The sequence below is a fragment of the Lepisosteus platostomus genome, chromosome 17 (genome assembly GCF_059453375.1).
Source record: "Lepisosteus platostomus isolate fLepPlt1 chromosome 17, fLepPlt1.hap1, whole genome shotgun sequence".
NCBI classification, from domain to species: Eukaryota; Metazoa; Chordata; class Actinopteri; order Semionotiformes; family Lepisosteidae; genus Lepisosteus; species Lepisosteus platostomus.
In genome coordinates this window covers 289,867-309,701 of record NC_142627.1, presented here as the reverse complement: position 1 = coordinate 309,701, position 19,835 = coordinate 289,867, and the positions used below count along the sequence as shown (strand labels likewise).

The 19,835-nt window shown below is 39.4% G+C and overlaps 2 long non-coding RNA genes across 3 annotated transcripts; one reads left to right on the top strand and one right to left on the bottom strand.

Moving 5' to 3' along the window:
- Positions 1–6,219: 6,219 nt before the first annotated feature.
- On the bottom strand, positions 6,220–13,029 carry LOC148645912 (uncharacterized). The gene is made up of 3 exons (XR_015927904.1): positions 12,913–13,029; positions 11,893–11,936; positions 6,220–7,367 (listed from the first exon to the last, which is right to left on the bottom strand). It is a non-coding gene; the product is annotated as an uncharacterized LOC148645912 (long non-coding RNA).
- LOC148645911 (uncharacterized) lies at positions 12,374–19,723 on the top strand. 2 transcript variants are annotated; one of them, XR_015927902.1, is made up of 4 exons: positions 12,374–13,027; positions 14,606–14,779; positions 15,016–15,048; positions 16,079–19,723. It is a non-coding gene; the product is annotated as an uncharacterized LOC148645911 (long non-coding RNA). The 2 variants fall into 2 exon arrangements; XR_015927903.1 differs by having other exon boundaries at positions 14,606–14,864.
- The last annotated feature ends 112 nt before the right edge of the window (positions 19,724–19,835 follow it).

Sequence of the window (19,835 nt, the reverse complement as noted above, 5' to 3'; positions counted from 1 at the left end):
TTATTTTTAGCATGTTTTCAATAAATCAAACATCTATTAGTGGATGATCTATATCATATCTGGAGAAGCAGGAGTCAGTTGTCTCCTTCTGTCTTACTCTCATCAGTATTGCATCTGATGAATAGCTCTTAGCACTAAAGAGCCCTTCAAACCCAAACATCAAAGGAGTAAACATCCCTTACAACCTCAGTTCCACCTTCTCACCCTGTAGTGCCATCAGAACACAAGGAAGGTCACAAACAAGAGGGTCGTTGGCCCCATTGGTTGCTAGTTTCAAATTAATCCAAGGATCTCATCCACAGCCCACAACACTTTGGGTAAACAAGTGTCTCCTGTGCTTTGTGTTAAATGCACTTCCACATAATTTCCACTTGTGCAATACACTCATATCCCGGTATCCAAACCTAATTCGTTCCTGAAAATCTGTTCAGATGGCAGTAGATCGAAAATCGAAAATAAAAATTCCATTATTTCTTACGGGAAAAATTATACCCCATTCTGAACCGAAGAGATTTTCACTCAAAAACAACCCTAAACATATTGTAACGCTTACGGCCGACAAGCACTGTGTGTAAGAGCCGGCGTACCAGAGCGGGTGACGTCACCGCCCTTCCCTGTGATAGCAGGACCACAGCGAGCCCCCAGAGTGTAACGCTTGCGGCCGACAGGCACTGTGTAAGAGCCGGCGTACCAGAGCGGGTGACGTCACCGCCCTTCCCTGTGATAGCAGGACCACAGCTACTGGGCTGTGGAGAGATCTCTCTTTAGCTCACGGGGCTAGGTCGCTGCAGAGAGACGCGGAAGTCCCGGGTTCGAGCCACCTATACTTTGGGCCGACCAGATGCGGCAAGGGTGCCCGCCTGAGCCCCCGTCCATAATAGTTGATGTGTGGTGAGCATTCTGGTGCACTACGGCTGCCGTCGCATCATCCAGGTGGGGCTGCACATTGGTGGTGCTGGAGGGGATCCCCATTACCTGTACAGCGTGGGGATATCCCCAACTTGAGCCCTGCACAGGGTCTTTATTTTTTTAGCGTAATGATTGCTAACATAATGGAAGTATTCCAAGAAATATCATTCCAAACTTTAGAAAGCAATTCTGCTTGTGACTTATTTTCCCATTTGGAAATAGATTTATTTTCTCCTACTTTTAATTCATCTCCTAACAAATGACTTCATTGACCTAACACATGCTTAATGTTTTATTTATCAGACAGCTACAGCTTTAGGTGACTAAAACAGGTCTCTTAGAGTTTAGATAAAGTTTGTGATACCTGGCACACACTTCTAGTTTCGAAGCAGAGAAGATGTTCGCTGCGTCCCCCGGCCCTGCACTAGCACACACTGGCAATCCCCGTCTGTAAGGGGTGTATTCTTCCTAATCTTTAATTATCTTGGAATATATACAGATGCAGCCATTCAAAACAAGCAGGCGATACTGCATTATTTTGCGGTGCGCTTGACGCAGTCTACCGCGAGTTACCGTAAATTATCATATCATAATACCACGTGGTACCGCAAGTAAAATAATAGTATCCAGAATTTCCGCAAGGTGGAGCTAATAAAGCTCAACCTCTCATGTTTGAGCTGTCGCCATCAAAGTCTTTAACGAAGATATTACTAATAGTATTAATAATGAATCACCTTGGACAAGTTGTAAACTCAAAGTATTGCCCTGGTCCACATTCTTTTTTTCATTGACCGTCTTTGTAAAAGTAACACCACAGCATTTCGCAATCAGGCATTTGTTTCCAATCATGCAAAGTACAGTAATTTTTGAGAATCTCCGATTTACCATGCCTTTCACATGCTTATAAAAGATATTGATTTAGGAACATAACCTTATTACTGTATGCAAACTGTACTGTATACAGTATGTATATGTATATTTAATGTCTTTACTGTGCCCGTTTAAGTATTGAATATTTATATAGAATTTTACCACTGAAGGGAAATCTTAGTAGCTGAGCATAAAAAGAATAGGAGCATACTGTAACGCGTGTGAAGGCCATAAACGATATTAATTTTGGAACATAAACATACAGTATATGGCTGGTCTACACATCAGTATTCCATTTCTCCCTAAACATTTTAAACATCGAAGTCTTTAACTAACGTGATACCCGAGTCAACAAGCATACTTTTAGTATTTGATTAAAAGGGAATATAATATGGAATCGCGTATCTAAAGAAATTAATAACGATATAATTATATTCATGTACTGCAACACAAGAATAGTACAAGCTGTACAATGTCTGTTGATACTGTTTCTGTAGGGCTTTTTCAACACTCCTCATGTGACCTTGCCAGTGGCACTGTGGGTTAGGTTCCTGACTTATACATCACATGTTGGGTGTTCAAATACAGCTAGAGCCATGACTTCTTTTTTTTAACAAACATTTCTTTGAAAAAATAAAATAGGGTTAGTGTTAGGGTTACTGTCAAACTTTAAATCAACAATTGATTTAAGGAAAATGTGTCTGATGCATTAGCAAGTTAAAAAAAATGGTGTCGAAAACCCGGGCGTAACAATTGTTTCCTTTTTCTGATCACTCGCTCTCTGGATACTCGTCTCACCTGCCCTATTCTTGGTTTTCTTATTTATTTGCTGATTATGCCTGCTCTGATCCACTCCTGCCCTCACACCTAAAGAAGACTATTTTAAATTTCTTTGTGTGGTCCATAGTGCAATTAACCCTTGCTACTACATTTGCGCTCTTTTCAAAGAATGTGCTGTCCTTTGACAAAACAAGGCTCACCAGATAATGTGAATCAAAACCTGTTTTTCTAGCTTTTAAAGTTCTGTGATGTGTAAGCAGGAACACATCATTATATCGTACATATGAAAAATACATAATATAGCTCCCAAACAAACGCAAACGTGTTTTTAATAAAATGCTTTTATTCACTCATAATCTGACAATTTCAGGAAGACTAAGGAAGGACTAGGGAAGTTGTCATCTGTTGTTGAAGCTCGGTGAGCTCAGTGACTTTGAGACCACTTGTTATCCCAAGTTGTTTGAATCGCCACAATTCAAATAGAGAAAAAGAGCTGACTGACAAGATTTAAGATGTGGCTGTCAATGTTGGATTAAAAAAAACACATTGCCCGTCGTTAGTTGCATTGCTTGAAAAATAATTTTATTTCAAGAGACTGGATAAGTAATTCAAGTGTTTTTTTAACTTCCTGAAAAACAAGTAATAATTTAACAATATGTGCAAATGTTTTATGATATGTGCTGTTGCTGTGCTCCTTCTGCACCCCTGGGTGTTTCTCTCTCTCTTGCACTGTTGGTGGGCAGGGGCTGTCTGTCTCTGGTCGGGGGCACAGGAGAGCCGGGCTGGCAGGTGGTGAAGGAGAAGAAAAATAAAGGCTTTATTTTGCTTTAACTCCGCAAGTCTGAGTTCTTGTGTCCGTCCTATCTGAACCCGAAAGTACTACAATATGTATCTATATAGCAGGTGGTGTACAGTGTTTTAGTATAGATTACACTTTTCTAAAATGTATTTAAAAAATAAAAACACACACACACACACGATAGAAGCAGGAAGCAGAAGCAGGGACAGTTGTCAGAAGGAAAGAAGGTGACTATTCGTTGTTATTAAAAATGACTTTAATTCGATCATGTTGTGATATTTAGAAATAAAAAAAGTCAATTAATTGTCCATAATATCGCTATTCTATTTTTTCAAAGAAATGTTTGTTAAAAGAACAGTCACAGCACTGGCTGGATTTGAACACAGAACCTGTGAGTTACTAGTGCAGCACGTAGACCAGTGGGCTACTGGGGAAGTCACAAGAAGAGAGGCGAAACAGCCCTACACAGCCCTGTCGCAGTACACAAATATAATTATATCATTATTAATTTCTTTAGATACGCGATTCCATGTTATATTAGCAGAAAAGCTTAAAATTACCACCATATACAGATGCAGCCATTCAAAATGGGTGGGGTATTTCGTGGCATACCCCGGTGGGCGTGTCGCGGAATCACACAGTATCACACAGTTAATCGCGTCATTTGACGTCATGCTGAAAAGTATCCAGTATTTGAGCTTTTAAATCTGAACTGTGTATTACAGCATGTTAATCATCAGTCATTAAAATGTTGGTATATTTTATGAAAGCAAGATTGCTCAGTTGGACAAAAGTACACAACCTACCTTTATAAGAAATATTTATGCATCAAAGCCTTTACCGAAGATATTACTAATAGTATTAATAATGAATGACTTTGGACAAGCTGTATACTCAAATTATAATTTCTTTAGCACATTTGTACAAGCACTTGGAATCTGTCCAAGCCATACTTTGTCAGGCATTTTCTTTTACTTCAACGGGCATAAAAACTCCCTTGCTTTTAACAGAGCGTTTCATAATTTCTAACTACGAAAATGATTTAAAATGTGACACTTATCATTCAACTAGAGCTCAAAATATCACAAGGATCCTCAAGAGCACAGCAAAGACTGTATTAAAAGATACTTGTATCAGATACATGAGAATCCAGGCTTTTTTAGCAACGCTTTCTTTTCCGTATACCAGACATTATGGAACCACTTCAGAAGGGTGTCAGCCAGTCAGATTCCAGGAATCAGTACTTTAAAGGAAAAATACAAACCAGTATTCCATTTTTCCCTAAGCATTTTAAGCATCGAAGTATTTAACTAACATGTGAAATAGCGTGTGAAAAAGTGGTAGTTTTAAGCTTTTCTGCTAATATAATATGGATTTGCGTATCTAAAGAAAGTAATAACGATATGATTATATTCGTGTACTGCGACAGGTCTGTGTAGGGCTGTTTCGCCTCTCTCCTCACGCAACTTCCCTTGTAGCCCACTGGTCTACGTGCCTGATTACCAACTCCCAGGTTGTGTGTTCAAATCCAGCTGGTGCTGGACTTTTCTTTTAACAAACATTTCTTTGAAAAAATAGAATAGCAATATTATGGACAATCAATTGACTTTTATATTTCAAAATATCACAACATGATAGATTCTAAGTCATTTTTGATAACAATGAATAGTCACCTTCTTCCCTTCTGACAACGGTCCCTGCTTCTGCTTCCTGCTTCTATTGTGTGTGTGTGTGGGGGGGATCCCTTCAGCTCCCCCTTCAGATTTAAAAGGTTATTAATCATATCTTCGGTGTCGCATCTTACCAGTGCAGCTGATCTTTTGCTGCCTGGGTGGGTCAGCTATCACAAAGCTTTAGAGAACCTAACATTTCTATTATCAACAAATTGCAAATTTGTAATAGAGTAAATTTTTATAGAGAAATGGAGGCTGGACAGCATGCGTTACAATATAAACATTTATATTGATTTAAATCGTGTTTTGATTTAAATCGCAAACGCGTGTTTAATTATATGTGTTTTTTTAATCATAATCAGACTAATGCATAAATTGATACTGTATCTTTGTCTTCTAAGTATCTTAATAAACTTTCAGCATAGCTTTCTACCCGTTTAGATTTATTTTTCTTGGGATTTTGGGATCAAACGTGGAAGGATTAGATTGTAATCGTTTTTATTTTTCAAATACGTTTTAGAAAAGTGTAATCTATACCTGCCCAGACTGTACGCCTTCCTAAACCCCGCCTTTCACTCCTGTCCTGCTCTTCCCCGCGCACCCCAGCCGGGCGCTCTTCGGCCTCTGCCCGGGACGAATGTATATTTTGATATTTACACCCGGCGTGGCACCGAGGGAGCGTCTGCATTTATAACTTAGTTTTTAAAATTAGTCAAGCAATATGAAGCATCTCCTTTTACTTTTAAGTCCCTTAAATACATTGAGCACAGCTTTCTCACCATTTAAGATTACTTTTTGATACCATCCTTACACAAAGCAGAAACTTTCTGATGACATACAGTACAAGTGGAAAGATTACAGATTGTAATCGTCTTTAATTTTGTTACGTTATACGTTTTAGGAACATTTCATCTATACAAACACCACAAAACTATTCTCGATTGTATTTCTGAATGTTATGTTACACCTACAGTAGTTCACTGCTTTAAATACATAGAATTAAGAAAGTTAGGTGTAGCACTTTAGATCTTTTTTTTTGAACCAGGGAAAATCTGATCATGTTTCTCTATAACAATAATAAAAAAACTTTATTTTACATACCACCTTTAAAAGTGGCATCTCAAAGCAATACAGTAAATGGAAAAACAGTTAAAAGGGACCAAAGTAAATACCAGACAAACGCAAATGCATTTTTAATAAAATGCTTTTATTCATTCAGCAGAGAGAGAGGGAGACATCCAGCAGAGAGAGACACACACACAGGTTTTCATTGACAAAAAGTAATTGTTTTTTTTACATTTTTTTTATATGTTTTGTTTGTGGACAGACTGTCCACAAATGTGAGACTGTCTTTCTCAGACTCACATTCCCGAATGTCCCCCGCCCCGGTCAACAATCCTAGGAAGAACACGAAACAGTCTGTTAATAAAATTGTTACAATTTTGTTTGGTCAGTTCTTCCAGAATTTATAGATTGCATCGATCAGTTCCTGCTTTGTGACTGGCTTAGCAGTTTTCCGAACGTAGTCTTTCAACGAATGCCAAACCATCTCTATCGGATTTAGATCTGGGGATTCGGGTGGAGTTTTCACCCAGTTCACTCCTTCTGGTATAAGCCTCACCCTTGCTGCTGTGTGTTTCGGATCGTTGTCTTGAAAGAGACGGTGCCTTGATCCAAACTGCTCCCTGATATATGGGGCAGCATGCTGTGTGACCACGACTTCCTTGAAGAATTTAGGTCCATAATTCCTTCGAAAATAAGAAGTGGTCCCGGGCCTCTTCTAGATATACCCCCCCAGACGTGAACCTTCAGTGGATGTTTGGGCTTGTCCACATATCTCCCCTTTTTGCAAAATGCCTTTGTTGAAAACTGTTCCAGAGCCACTGTTGTTTCGTCGGTGAAAAGTACATCCTGAAATGCCTCCCTCTGTTCAATCCATTGGAGCGCTTGCTTGAGTCTTTCCTCTTTGTTTTTTAGCCTTATCATGGGGCATGTGTTGGTTTTTCTGTATCTCCATCCAAGCCTCCTGCGTACTCTTCTTATCGATGTCGGGCTAACGGTCGCACCGAGGTCAGCCCATAGCCGTCTTTGGAATTGCATCGCCAGTAGCTCATCATTTTCATCAGTCAGTTTGTCGACTTGCAAAAAAAGAGATCAACAGTTAGTTTTAAAAATAATGTGCGTAGTTGTATTTACATGCAAGAAAGGTATTTTTAGAAATTTATTTATCTTTGAATCGTCCTCGGTTTAGATTCTCTTTGCCTCCTCTCCTCTCTCTCACTGTGCTTTCAGAAACGAAGATGTCCATCGAAGCCAAATGCTGTACAATGTCCCGTCTTTGTAAACGAAAAGAGTTTATTTTAAAACTACCAAAACCAGCAATATACAGTACAGTACAGTTTACATACAGTAATATACAGTTTAATACAGTAATATGTTTATGTTCCTAAATTAATATCGTCTATGAGCATGTGAAAGGCATGGTGAATCGGAGATTCTCAAGAATTACTTTGTATGATTGGAAACGAATGCATGATCGGATCAACTAAATGCTGTGGTGTTACTTTTTGTCAATAAAAAAATAAACTAAGTAATCTAAGTGGTGAGAAAGCTGTGCTAAATGTATTTAAGGGAATTAAAAGTAAAAGGAGATATACATATTGCTTGACTGCTATACTATACATATTGCTATACTAGTTTGTCACTCTTCTCATCCCCTCTCTGCTAAATGGCTTTTGAATAGAGTCACATGAAGAGAGAGGTGAAACAGCCCTACACAGCCCTGTCGCAGTACACGGATATAATTATATCTTATTTCTTTAGATACACGATTCTTTTAATACAGTCTTTGCTGTGCTCTTGAGGGTCCTTGTGATATTTCGAGCTCTGGTTGAATGACAAGTGTCGCAGTTTAAAGTGTCGCAGTTTATTTATGGGTTGCAATTTAGAAAAAGTCAAAAACCGCACTCAAAATGCAATTTAGAGCTTTCTGGCAAGAGAAGACACCCAAATTAATAATGTAACATGCCACTATTTGTGCATGAACAAAGTTATACTGAGATTTCCTTAGATACGCTATTAAAAAAAAATAAAAAAAAATTTGAATCCCCGGCGGAACACATTCCATAAGAATCAGCGCTTTTACAGTATATATCGCCTTTAAAGGTGGCTTCTCAAAACGCTTTACAGGATAAAAACAACAAGAACAGAAACAACAACAATATTGTATTTCATTGCACTTTGAAAACCAAGTAATAACTTAACTATATGTGCAAACATTTCATATGTCGCTGTTGTGAATGCCTGTGGAGTGTATCTTATTTGCCTTACGTCCTGGTTATCTCGCTCGCCCTCCCCCCCTCTCTCCCTCAATTCAATTCAATTCAAGGTATTTAATTAGCATGACAGATGGGTACAATCAGTGTTGGGTATTTACTTTGTTTTGAGATTCCACTTTTAAAGGTGATATATAAAATGTTAACTAAAATAAATTGATATCTTTGTCTTCTAAGTATCTTAATAAACTTTCAGCATAGCTTTCTCCCCATTTAGATTTATTTTTCTTAACTAGTATACTTTAGATCTTTTTTTCTGAACCGGGGAAAATCTGATCATGTTTCTCTATAACAATAATAAAAAAACATTCTTTTACATATCACCTTTATGTGATATCACCCTAAGGACACACAAACAAGGGTTAATTGCACAATGGACCGCGCAAAGAAATTTAAAATAGTCTTCTTTAGGGGTGAGGGTAGGAGTGGATCGCAGCAGGCATAATCGGCAAATTAGGAAAACGAAGAACAGGACAGGCAAGACGTTTATCCAGAGAGCGAGTGATCAGAAAAAGGAACAGCTGTTACACCCAGGTTTTACCCTCTCTCTCTGCTGAATGAATGAAAGCATTTTATTAAAAACATGTTTGCATTTGTCTGGGTATTTACTTCGTAATCTGTGGTTTACATCTACTGTATTGTTTTGAGATGCCACTTTTAAAGGTGATATGTAAAATAAAGTTTATTATTCTTATAGAGAAACATGATCAGATTTTCCCTGGTTCAGAAAAAAGACGATTAAAATCTGTAATCTTTCCACTTGTATGTCATCGGAAAATACAAGAAGTTTCTGCTTTGTGTAAGGATGGTGTCAAAAAGTAATCTAAGTGGTGAGAAAGCTGTGCTCCTCAAAGCGCTTTACAGGATAAAAACAATAACAACAATAGTGGCTGGGCAAATGATTTTTTTTTATAGAAATACAAAATAAGATATAATGATGTGCATGAACAAAGTTATACTGCTATTTTCCTTAGATACGCGATTAAAAAAAATAAATTTTTTGAATCCCCGGCGGAACACATTCCATAAGAATCAGCACTTTTATATATCGCCTTTAAACACATATATTTAAACACGCGTTTACGATTTAAATCAAAACGCGATTCAAATCAATATAAATGTTTATTTTGTAACGCATAGGTGACTAGTCATTGTTATTAAAATGACTTAAATTTGATCATGTTGTGATATTTAGAAATATAAATTTGTTTGGTGCGAGTGAGGTTTTATTTAATCTCTGACCAAGGGAAATGTTTCATTTTTTCAAAGAAATGTTTGTTAAAAAAAAAGTCATAGTTCCAGTGGGATTTGATCACAGACTGTGTGACATGGGAGTCAGGAACCTAACCCACAGCGCCACCAGCAAGGTCACATACAGAGTGCTGAAAAAGCACTACAGAAACATTATCGACAGACAATATTCTTGTGTTGCGGTACATGAATATAATTACATTGTTATTAATTTCTTTAGATACGCGATTCCATATTATATTCCCTTTTAATCAAATTCTAAAAGTATGCTTGTTGACTCCGGTATCTCTTTAGTTAAAGACTTCGATGCTTAAAATGTTTAGGGAGAAATTGAATACTGGTGTGTATTTTTTCTTTAAAGTACCAAGACCAGCCATATACTGTATGTTTATGTTCCAAAATTAATATCGTTTATGGCCTTCACACGCGTTACAGTATGCTCCTATTCTTTTTATCCTCAGCTACTAAGATTTCCCTTCAGTGGTAAAATTCCATATGAATATTCAATACTACAACGGGCACAGTAAAGACGTTTACTGTAAATCTTTCTACGACAGACCAACGGACCACGACGCCGTAGCCAATTACCTCCGGTACGTCTGTACCGCGCACTTTGAATGGCTGCATCTGTACCAGCCATATACTGTAATGCTGTATGTTTATGATCCAAAATTAATATCGTTTATGGCCTTCACACAGTAGTTACAGTATGCTCCTATTCTTTTTATGCTCAGCTACTAAGATTTCCCTTCAGTGGTAAAATTCCACATAAATATTCAATACTAAAATGGTCACAGTAAAGACATTTAAATCTTTCTATGACCGACCAACACACCACGAGTGCCCCTGTCGGTAAACCAATCACGTACCGTGGTATTTTGCGTCATCACGCGTCACAATGCGCCGTAGCCAATTACCCCCGGTACGTGTCTGTGCCGCGCACTTTGAATGGCTGCATCTGTACCTAGTACAGGCCTAATTGGGGTACTGCATTTAAGAGACTGCTTTGTACTTCAAGTCTGAAACATCAGATTTGCTGTAAGTCTTATTCAGGATACACACTAAATTCAATTCAGTTTATTTTTATATAGCGCCTTTCACAACAAGGTTGCCACAAGGCGCTTAACAAAACAAGGGACCATACATGAGAACAGAGAACAGAAAAGACCAGAATACAGCAGAGGAGAGGAACCAAAAGCTCCGTAGTAAGGGGAAATTATACAATTAAAAAAAGGAATAAATTAATAAGGGTATTCCATGCAGGTCTCTGCACTGAAATGTCCAAAGCCAAACCCAGAAAAAAACACTGTTCATTTTCCATTCTATAAAAGACATTTTCTGGTAGTGGCACATTTAGGAACCCAGAATGTTGTTCCCAGTGTTTTCCCACTATGTCTACTGCTTTGGGTAAAAAAACTGCAACTGATAGGATCAAGACATCAAATTCTGCATGAGGTTGTATTTAGACACCCCCAAGGGTACCCAGACCTCTCCAAGCCTCTCCTAAATGTGAAAATGTGCAAATCTTTTTGGCCAGTTATACCTTGTATTATGAACACATTGTATGTGGAGTGTTACAATCTGCTATCTCAGATATTACACTTTGCCTAAATATCAAAATTTTTCATCCACTTTTTGTTTCCTTCATGGTACAAGTTTTCACCCAAAAGGTGCCACATTCTGGAGAGGTTAGGGGTTCCCAGAATGTGTTGCAAGACAAATACTCTCATTTAAAATGCCACAGCTGTCAGACACTTTTCTCACTCTTTCTGTAAACCAACTTGCCTTGTTATGCATTTCCATTTGTACAAGTGACAGACCTGACAAGGTTTTTTTACCTCTCAAAATTGATTTTTCTTAGCCTTTCTAAGCAATCTCCTGTTCCCATTATTCCATCCCTTCAACACAGCCATTCTCAGTTCTTTTGATCAGTATCAATCTAACCTCTCCTCCTTTTCTTTCACCTTTGAAATCTAGCAGGCACACCCAAACAATGTCCCACAGGCACTCAGAGGACTGGACTGATACTCGTCCTTCTTTAGCTAACGACCAAAGTCCCACAATCTGTGGTTACACTCACACCTTTAAAAAATAGCAGGCACACCCAGACAATGTCCCACAGGCACTCAAAAGATCCTTGCCTTGTTTGCATGTACACATAGCATTTTTTCAAGGACAATTACAACTACCTGTACATACAGCCATGATGTTACAAACAGTGAAAAGGGGGAAATCAACAAATCGCACAGTGCAAAAAGGCCATAAGGTTTCTTACCTACAGTATCAGCCTGCCACATGTGCCGCCTGGCAAAGCAGTTCCTGTCCACAATAAGGAATGATGCACTTCAATTCGATTCAACTTTATTGGTCATTTTGCTTACATGTGTGCATAGTACAGCGAAAAGTGTTTCTCATTAGTCTCTCAGGTGCAGTACATAAACAGAACAGAAGACAAGACAATAGACAGTAACACAATGACAATAACAGTGTAATCAAAAACTGTGCAAATACACAAACAGAGAAAAGTATACAACAGGACAAAAACAGTGCAAAAGTAATTTGGGGAACAGTGCAAAATTAATACGGTGATAAATAAATATTACAGCTAGTACAGTTTTAAGTGTTCAATTTCGGCTTACATTCAGTTGTCGTGTACTGTATGTAGTGGTGTTGGAGTACGGTCATTGTGGGTACAGGAAGAAGTGAGGAGAGGTCATAGTATGGTTTCTTAAAGACCCTACCTGAAAATTATGAGGAAAACTGATGAGACGATTATCACAGACCCACAGATAATCTGGCTTTCCAGACTGAAAACATTAATTTATTTTTGTCTCGAACTGACGAAGTCAGGATACAAATTACATTTGTATAATCACTGACCGGTCAGATACAACAGTCAAAACGCTTCACCTGGCTGGGACCGGTCTCTTAATTGGCTGCAGGTGAAATGGAACACGCTTGAATTTTAAAAGCCAGGAAAACGCTAGCTCTGATAAACCCGAAAAGAGTAAAACTAACTTGAAAAACTAATAAACGATTTATGCATCACAAAATAACAACAACAACAACATTATTATTATTATTATTATTATTATTATTATTATTTTAGTCAATATTAAGTTTTGAGTTTATAAAAATAATTTTACGTTTCAGATGTGAAAGGTCGTCGTTGTGACGACACAGATAGTATAAGACAGCTGCTAAGGAGAGAAGCGTTTAAGCGAGGTAGGGAGTTAAGGTAATCTATTTTTATGTAGCTGGTATTGTGCCGTGTACGACAAAGCCAACAATATACCTTCTCTCTGAGGGAAAAGATTATCCTGCCTCCGTCTTTTATTCTCCATTATAACGGCATCTGGTCGTGAGGAGGAGCCAGCGGTGGACAGTTGTTGCGCTACCGAAACGGCCTGGTGAGTGGCTATACCGCACCTGCCTACCCGAAAAAGATAGCACGCCACCCACGGCTATATATGCTTTGCAAGTTGGCCGCTTACAATAATAATGTCGAATCTTTCAGTAATAGTATACCTACAAATGGAAAAGTGGATCCAAGGCTGCCTCGGATATAGAATCAGGACTGTCCGGTGCAGCAAGCGCATAATCACTTTCGTCGCCTGAGGTCCTGCAAATCTCACCCGTAACTTCAGGGATAGTTAGTATTGTTACCTTTTTTAGGTCATTTAGAACCATTTTTTGAGTAATAAGTTTACTGAAAAATAGCTTTATTTTATACGAAGTGTTCTTTCTTTCGCTCTGCTGCGTAAAAACGCACCTGTTGTGCGTTTTGCACAAATCATTTGCTTATTGGACGGGGCTGCAATAAACCCTACAAATGGATCGCTATTGGTCAAACCTGTATGGACTGTAGGCAATGAAAACGTAGTTTCAAAGCAATGGTGGGGTGCTTATGGAAAATGCACTGCCTCTTTTGCAGTAAGAATGCTTTGTATTTAAGCTTAAACTTTCGAAATACTTGCCCTCTAAATAAGGCAAGCTCGAACCATATGTTCTGCCGGTCGTTCATTTATAAAGCGCAATATGAAGGGTTTATCTGTAAAGATCTCATTATTGCAAACTTGCGTGCACAGCCTGGGAGCAGAAATTGGGCCGTTTCCATGATATATGGTTTGCTGGGTTGAGTTTTGATTCGACCGGTAAAAACAAAGTGTCAGGAAGGACTGTTTTCGCCGTGTTGGTGCGCGTTCAGTTTTATTAATACATTCGTTTTTCGGAAGGTAGTTTCGGTGCTGTATAAACATATCGAAACGATAGATTTAGAGGATATTGGAGATTGCTTTCTTGCGTGGTATTGTGTGAAACGATAAAGAATGTGGTTTATCATAATGGAAAGTGTAACTAGGCGCAAATTTACGCGTGAAGTCGGATGGACAATGTAGCGCTAAAGGGCCTACAGAGACCAAATAAGAGAAGTTGCCTTTCTAAATGCAATAGAACCTGCTGTTAAATCAACCTCAACCCCGGATGCCACAAAATAAATGGGAGCCTATCCCTCTATTGTAAAAATGTACCCTAAGCAGGAAAGAAACTTCTAACCGAGGTGTATTTTACCCAGGAAACCCAGCTTCCTGAATAGCAAGCACTCTCTCTCTGATTTTTCTCAATGTTTGTAATCTCCCATTTGTAACAATACATTTTTGCTATAAACTGAATCAAAGGATGAAATTGATCAAATGTTCTTAATTTGCTGAGTCTTTGTAATAACTTCTAATTTGCAAATTAAAAGAACTGAGGCTTTGGGAGGCTAAATTGTTGTATAAATTTTCAAATTAATCTACCCCTTTATCTGTAACTAGGAATCGAATAAGTCCTCCATCTGCCAATAACCCTCTTCTCACTCTGCACTTCCTCTTGCAGTTGGGCAGGCAGGCCTTTTGAGTTTTTTTTTTTGAGTGCCCATGCGTTTTCCTGCCAAAAAAAAATATTTTTTTTAGGGAGGGAGGTTGATGGGCGTATGTCTTTTCCTGCAGGTGCTGACGGTCCCCTTTCGTTTGCAACTCTGTCGATGCAGCTGCTGCTAATGAGGTGATGCTGCCCCCCCTCCCCCCATGGCTGTGGTCATTGTCAGGCCATTTACAGAAGATCAGAGATCAGTGCCCCCACTGGGGCTGGCGGGCAGGAAAGCAGAGGAGGAGCGGAGTCAGGTGCGCCAGTTCCAGGGTCCAGGGGCATTGCCCTAGGCTGCAGTCCACCAGCGGAACGCCTGCACATCAGTCCAGCACCTTTATGGTTATTGCTTCTTGGCTTTATAATGATGATTAATCTTATGGCTTGATTGGCTGGGGAAACCACGCTTGTGGGCTTTGTTTGCCTTAGCAGGTCATTTGTTTTCAAGTTTTTCCTTTGACGTTTATTTTGGTGTCTCTTTTTCATGTTTTAGTTGGTGAAGAATTTTGGAAGAAGTTACAAGAAGGTAAGGATTCTGTTCCATAAAGAGGTTCAACATAAACTTTCTCGTTTGTGTGACTTTTGACTGTTCATGTTTGACCGTTTTGTGCCCGAATAGGATATTTTGTGTTTTATTTGCGATGTGGTATTTTGGGTTCTGGTGAGAAATTTAGATGGTTTTTGGACAAGGAGGTGACGTTACAGGGTCCGGCTTCCACCCGATGGCTTGGTGGTGCCACCCAGCTACCACCTTCACCCTTGGGGCAAGCAGGAATTTTGTTTTACCCTGGAGAACCGGTTGCATGTCGAGGGTATGGTCACAGTAGTTACCAGGCTGTGACATGTGCTGGGGGTATTTGGCAGTGGAGTGTGTGGCGAATATTTCCTGCAACATGTCTGGAGCCAACTTGCACTTGTTCAAGTTGATTAAGACCTGAAGCTTTTCTGGATGTGGTGTTGGATCTGGACCTGCGGGGAACATTGGGTGTTTCAAGTGATGGTTTGGTGACTCACCCTGGGCCTGTTGGCCTGTGGGTGTTGCCACAGAACTATCTTCAGGGGGTGGACTCTTCACTACTGCAAAGGATCTTGATGCTGGAGAAAGGACATCGGGTTCTTCAGACGTGGCTGTGGTCATGATCTTCCACAGTGGAGGAGTCGAGACTGTAGGGCTCGGAGGGCCGGGCACTGGAGGAAGCCTTGGCCGTGTCACCTTTGAGCTCTAAGGATGAGGAGTTGCCCTCTTCTGAGTTGGGGGGGGGGAGACAGACAATGGGCAATGCTGGACTGGTCATTGTCAGAGGTGAGAAGGCAGAAATGAATGGGGGTGTCAGATGTTGGAGCTTCACATCCCACTTTAACACCCACTAGTGGGGGGGTGGGGAGACCAATTTGCTGTTGTGGGATACATTTCAGGCTTTGGGTGTGGGGACAGAGGAAGATGTGGTTGCAATACCTTTGGGGACCTCTGGGGGGGGTTTCCCTTCAAACCTTTATATTGAGGGAGGCAGGTTGGTAGGTGTGTCCTGAAAGCTGTTTCTTCCCTCTTCCTGCAGGTGCTGATGGTCTGCTTTCGCTTGCAACTCCGTCGGTGCAGCTGCTGCTTGTAGGCCAGGCCTAAGATAAGGTGGTTATCGGGCCTTTGACAGATCAAAGGTCAGGGCATCCTCCCATTCCTGGAACTGGCAGGCAGGCGGGAAGGGGAGCAGAGTCCAGGCAGCTGCACCTTCCCGTCTCCAGAGGCATCGGTCTACTTGGCTGTGCACCAGTGGGATGCCTGCGCGTTGGTCCAGCACCTTTATGGACATCGCTTCTCAGCATTTTGGCTGAAAGGCCTAATGAGATGATGGCGTTGGATAACAGGCGTTAGATTGTTTTTTTTTTTCAGGATTAAGTTTCTGCAGAGAAGATCGCTGTGATTTGGCGGTGTGTGTTCTTGGAGTTTTTGTTCCTGGATTTTCTTTTTGTGGACCTGAACGATTTTTTTTTTTTTTTGGCAGTTCTTGAGATTGGAAGGACATTTGCTTTGTGGTCAGGCCTGTACCGATCATTCCTGGGTGTGAACGCCGGGCAGGTTTTGCTGTTGCAAGTTTTGGAATGGTTTCTGCATAGAGATGGAAGCTAGGAATTGGCAGCATCAGCCAGCATCTGGGTCTGGACTGAAAAATACCGTGCAGTTCAAGTGGCTTGGAGGTCTTGGAATTATGCCAGTGAGGGAGGATTTTTCTTGTTCTGTTGGGTCTGTATTTACTGGAGGTAACCGTCTGGAAAGCTCTGGATTTTTGCAGGTAGTCAATGTTGATCAGCAAAGTATTGGGAAGTGCTCCAGATTTGTGAGAATGAAGTAAACTCCTGGATTGTTGAAGGACATTGAAGAGCTCTGATTTTGGGCTCATGAAGATAGTCCTCACAGTCCATATGTATAATCCTTTGTTCCCGAGATGGACATTTATGCTTTTCTTGTATCACTACATGGAGATCTTGAAGCTCAAAGTGTGTGATGACTTGGGGAAAGTGGATTGGTCGTTGCCAGAAAACTAAGTCTATCGTGCCCTGATGAGTCAGGTGTAGATGGTTTTAAGCATCCTCGGGCAAATATTTTCTAGGATCAAATCTAGATTGTTTTCTGTGTGGTTCAACCAAGATTGTGTAGGCGCTGTAACAGTAGGAGTCATCTGACTGCCAAATGTTGGCGGTGTGGGAAAGAGGAACATGAGGTGAAGGAGTACAGTGAAAGACTGAGGTGTTCTTTGTGTAACAAGGTGGTCATCTTTTCAAGGATTGTTTCAACCGTCAGCCTGTGAGTGTGGTAGTCCTCCATGGTAGTTTGAAGGACCAGTTTCCGGGGGATGATGGGGCATGTTGTGGTGCAGTTGATGGGGAGGTAGTTCTGTGGCTGGTCATGGAGCAAGATGTTACTGCTGAGGTGGCTCAGGGTGTTGAGGGAGTTGGGGATTTAGTGGTGAGCAGACTTTTAGGGATGGAGGAGGTTGGTTTGAGAACCGGACTTGGTAAACAGAGTTTTCTACTTTTTTTTTTACTCCATTTCCTGTTTTCTAGTATATACAAATTGAATCATGTTTAGCAAACTCCTGTTCTGTCCCAGTCCTCCTTATTAAATTTTTATCTTTAATCCTTAATACAGTTGCCTTTTTCACTTTGTTTCCTTAACCTAACCTATCATAATATGTTTGTTTAGTAAAAACAAGTTCATTTGTAATATCTGGTATTAGGAGGTCTATTTTTCTTGTGGTCTCTTTTTTTCACTTTTGTAAAATGAACTAATTGTGGTGTCTTTATCTATTCATGTTTTTTCTATCTAATCTGTCAATTTAAAAGATTGAATATTATAGAATGTCACCATTAAAAATGACTTTAAAGCTGCCCTTAAAGCAGAAACCTCTCCATTATCATTTATATCCAAATATTGCTCCAAAGTTGTTGGTTTTTTTTTTAAGTCCAAGTCCTGTAAGAGCATATTATTCATCCTCCAAATGTTTACCCTCTTATCTAGTCCTAAATCAACTGTAACATAGACCATATACTGTAAGTGCTTGGTCTAAAATTCTGTCTTATTTCACATTTTCTAATTTTTATGTTTAAAAATCTATAATTCTTATGAAATACAGGGTAATATGTATAATCCTTCTCTGTTGGATATAAACTCCTCCACGCATCAGTTAAGCCAATCTATTTTTGAATTAATAAGGTTGAGGTCTCTTCCCATTATCATTAAACCCTTACCCCCTGAAACCATTAGTTGGAATATTATTAACGTTAAATCCAGGACCTTGTCTGGTGGGTTATATACAGTATTTAATGTTACTTCAATGTTTTCTGTCTTTCCAGTAACTAAAATATCTCTTTTTCAAAAGCTGAAAAGAAGATTTTTTTTTTTAATGGAAAAATAACCACCCCTCTCCTTATGGAACGATGCAAGAAAAAAAAAACCTCATTTAAAGCTAATGGCCCTGACTTTTTTTTTTTCCACTACTTCCCCTGGGTACTAGTCTTGGTTTTAGATGCTGATCTCATCACATGGATCTTGGGATCCTTTAATGAGTTTTGATCCCTTCTCTGGAGTGATTATGAGATTAATTTTTATACCCACCCTTTCTCCTTAATTCAAAACAATTTTAAAATTAAATGAGGGTTAAACTTGATTTATGTAACTAGTTTTAAATTTTATACCTCTGCTTTTATTCTTGTCACTAATCTTAAATTTCAGCAAACAAAAATAAACATCGTTATGCATTAAAACTGTTATTTGGATCATTGTCCAAATCGGTAAAACAGCCGTTATTTAAAACACAGAGGATGCCCATGTGTTTTTATAAACAAGAATCTACCAATTTGTGTGCAATTTTCACAATTTCTAACTCGGACCTTCATAGCAATGTCTCTGGATTATTTCAGTTGTCTCCGACCTTCTATCTTCATCACCGCAGATGTGCATTGTTGCTCTCCCTGCGGGTGCTGGACACTCTGGAGGTCTACTAATTTTTTTTTCTCCATGGTGATCTTGGTACTTTGATCCTGAGTGCCTCTCTTGCACCGCACTTAAGTTAGCCCAAACTTGAGTATTCATTTTGAAACATCAATAGCGTTTTCCTGAGACCTCTTGGATACCAAACTACCTGCATTGTTTCCAGTGATTTGTTAATGTTTTTACAGCCTTCACTTTGTCATTTTTATGCAACTTTTTTCAGACACGAATGTTCTCATGTCAGTACCTTCGCAAGGGAAACTCCTAAAGCCTTCAAGCCGAAGGTATTTTAAAAGGCTGCAATCTGGGAGAATTTTTACAAACTAATGAAAGCTAATCAATTGGCTAATGGTCTTCTTATAAATCTTTGCTTTTTGGTTGACGCACAATTACGCACCAACAGGATTACTGTGGAACTGCTGTGTACTTAAGTTAACTATGCAAGAAATACTGCTCAATAGGTGTTTCAATAGTCTCCAGTTGCTCCCTGTAAGGTTTGGGTTCAAACTTTGATTTCTGACACCCACTCCTCTTCTGTATATAACAGCCCTATACCCAGGGTGTCTCCTTGCCAAATATGAGTTGAGGAAAAAGGCTGCTACACTGTGTAATCTTATATACTTTCCACTTGTACTGGGAAGTTGTACAGTTACTCTTAACTGCATGTATATTTGCAGTATATTGGTTTTATTCAATAAAGCTGATCTGTATGTAATCCAAGACTATGGCTTTCTCTTCAAATTACTACCATTATTCCTTACTGTCAACATGTAATATTGTACAGTGGGTGAAAAATCACTATTTAGCAGTATGATGATACAAGATCA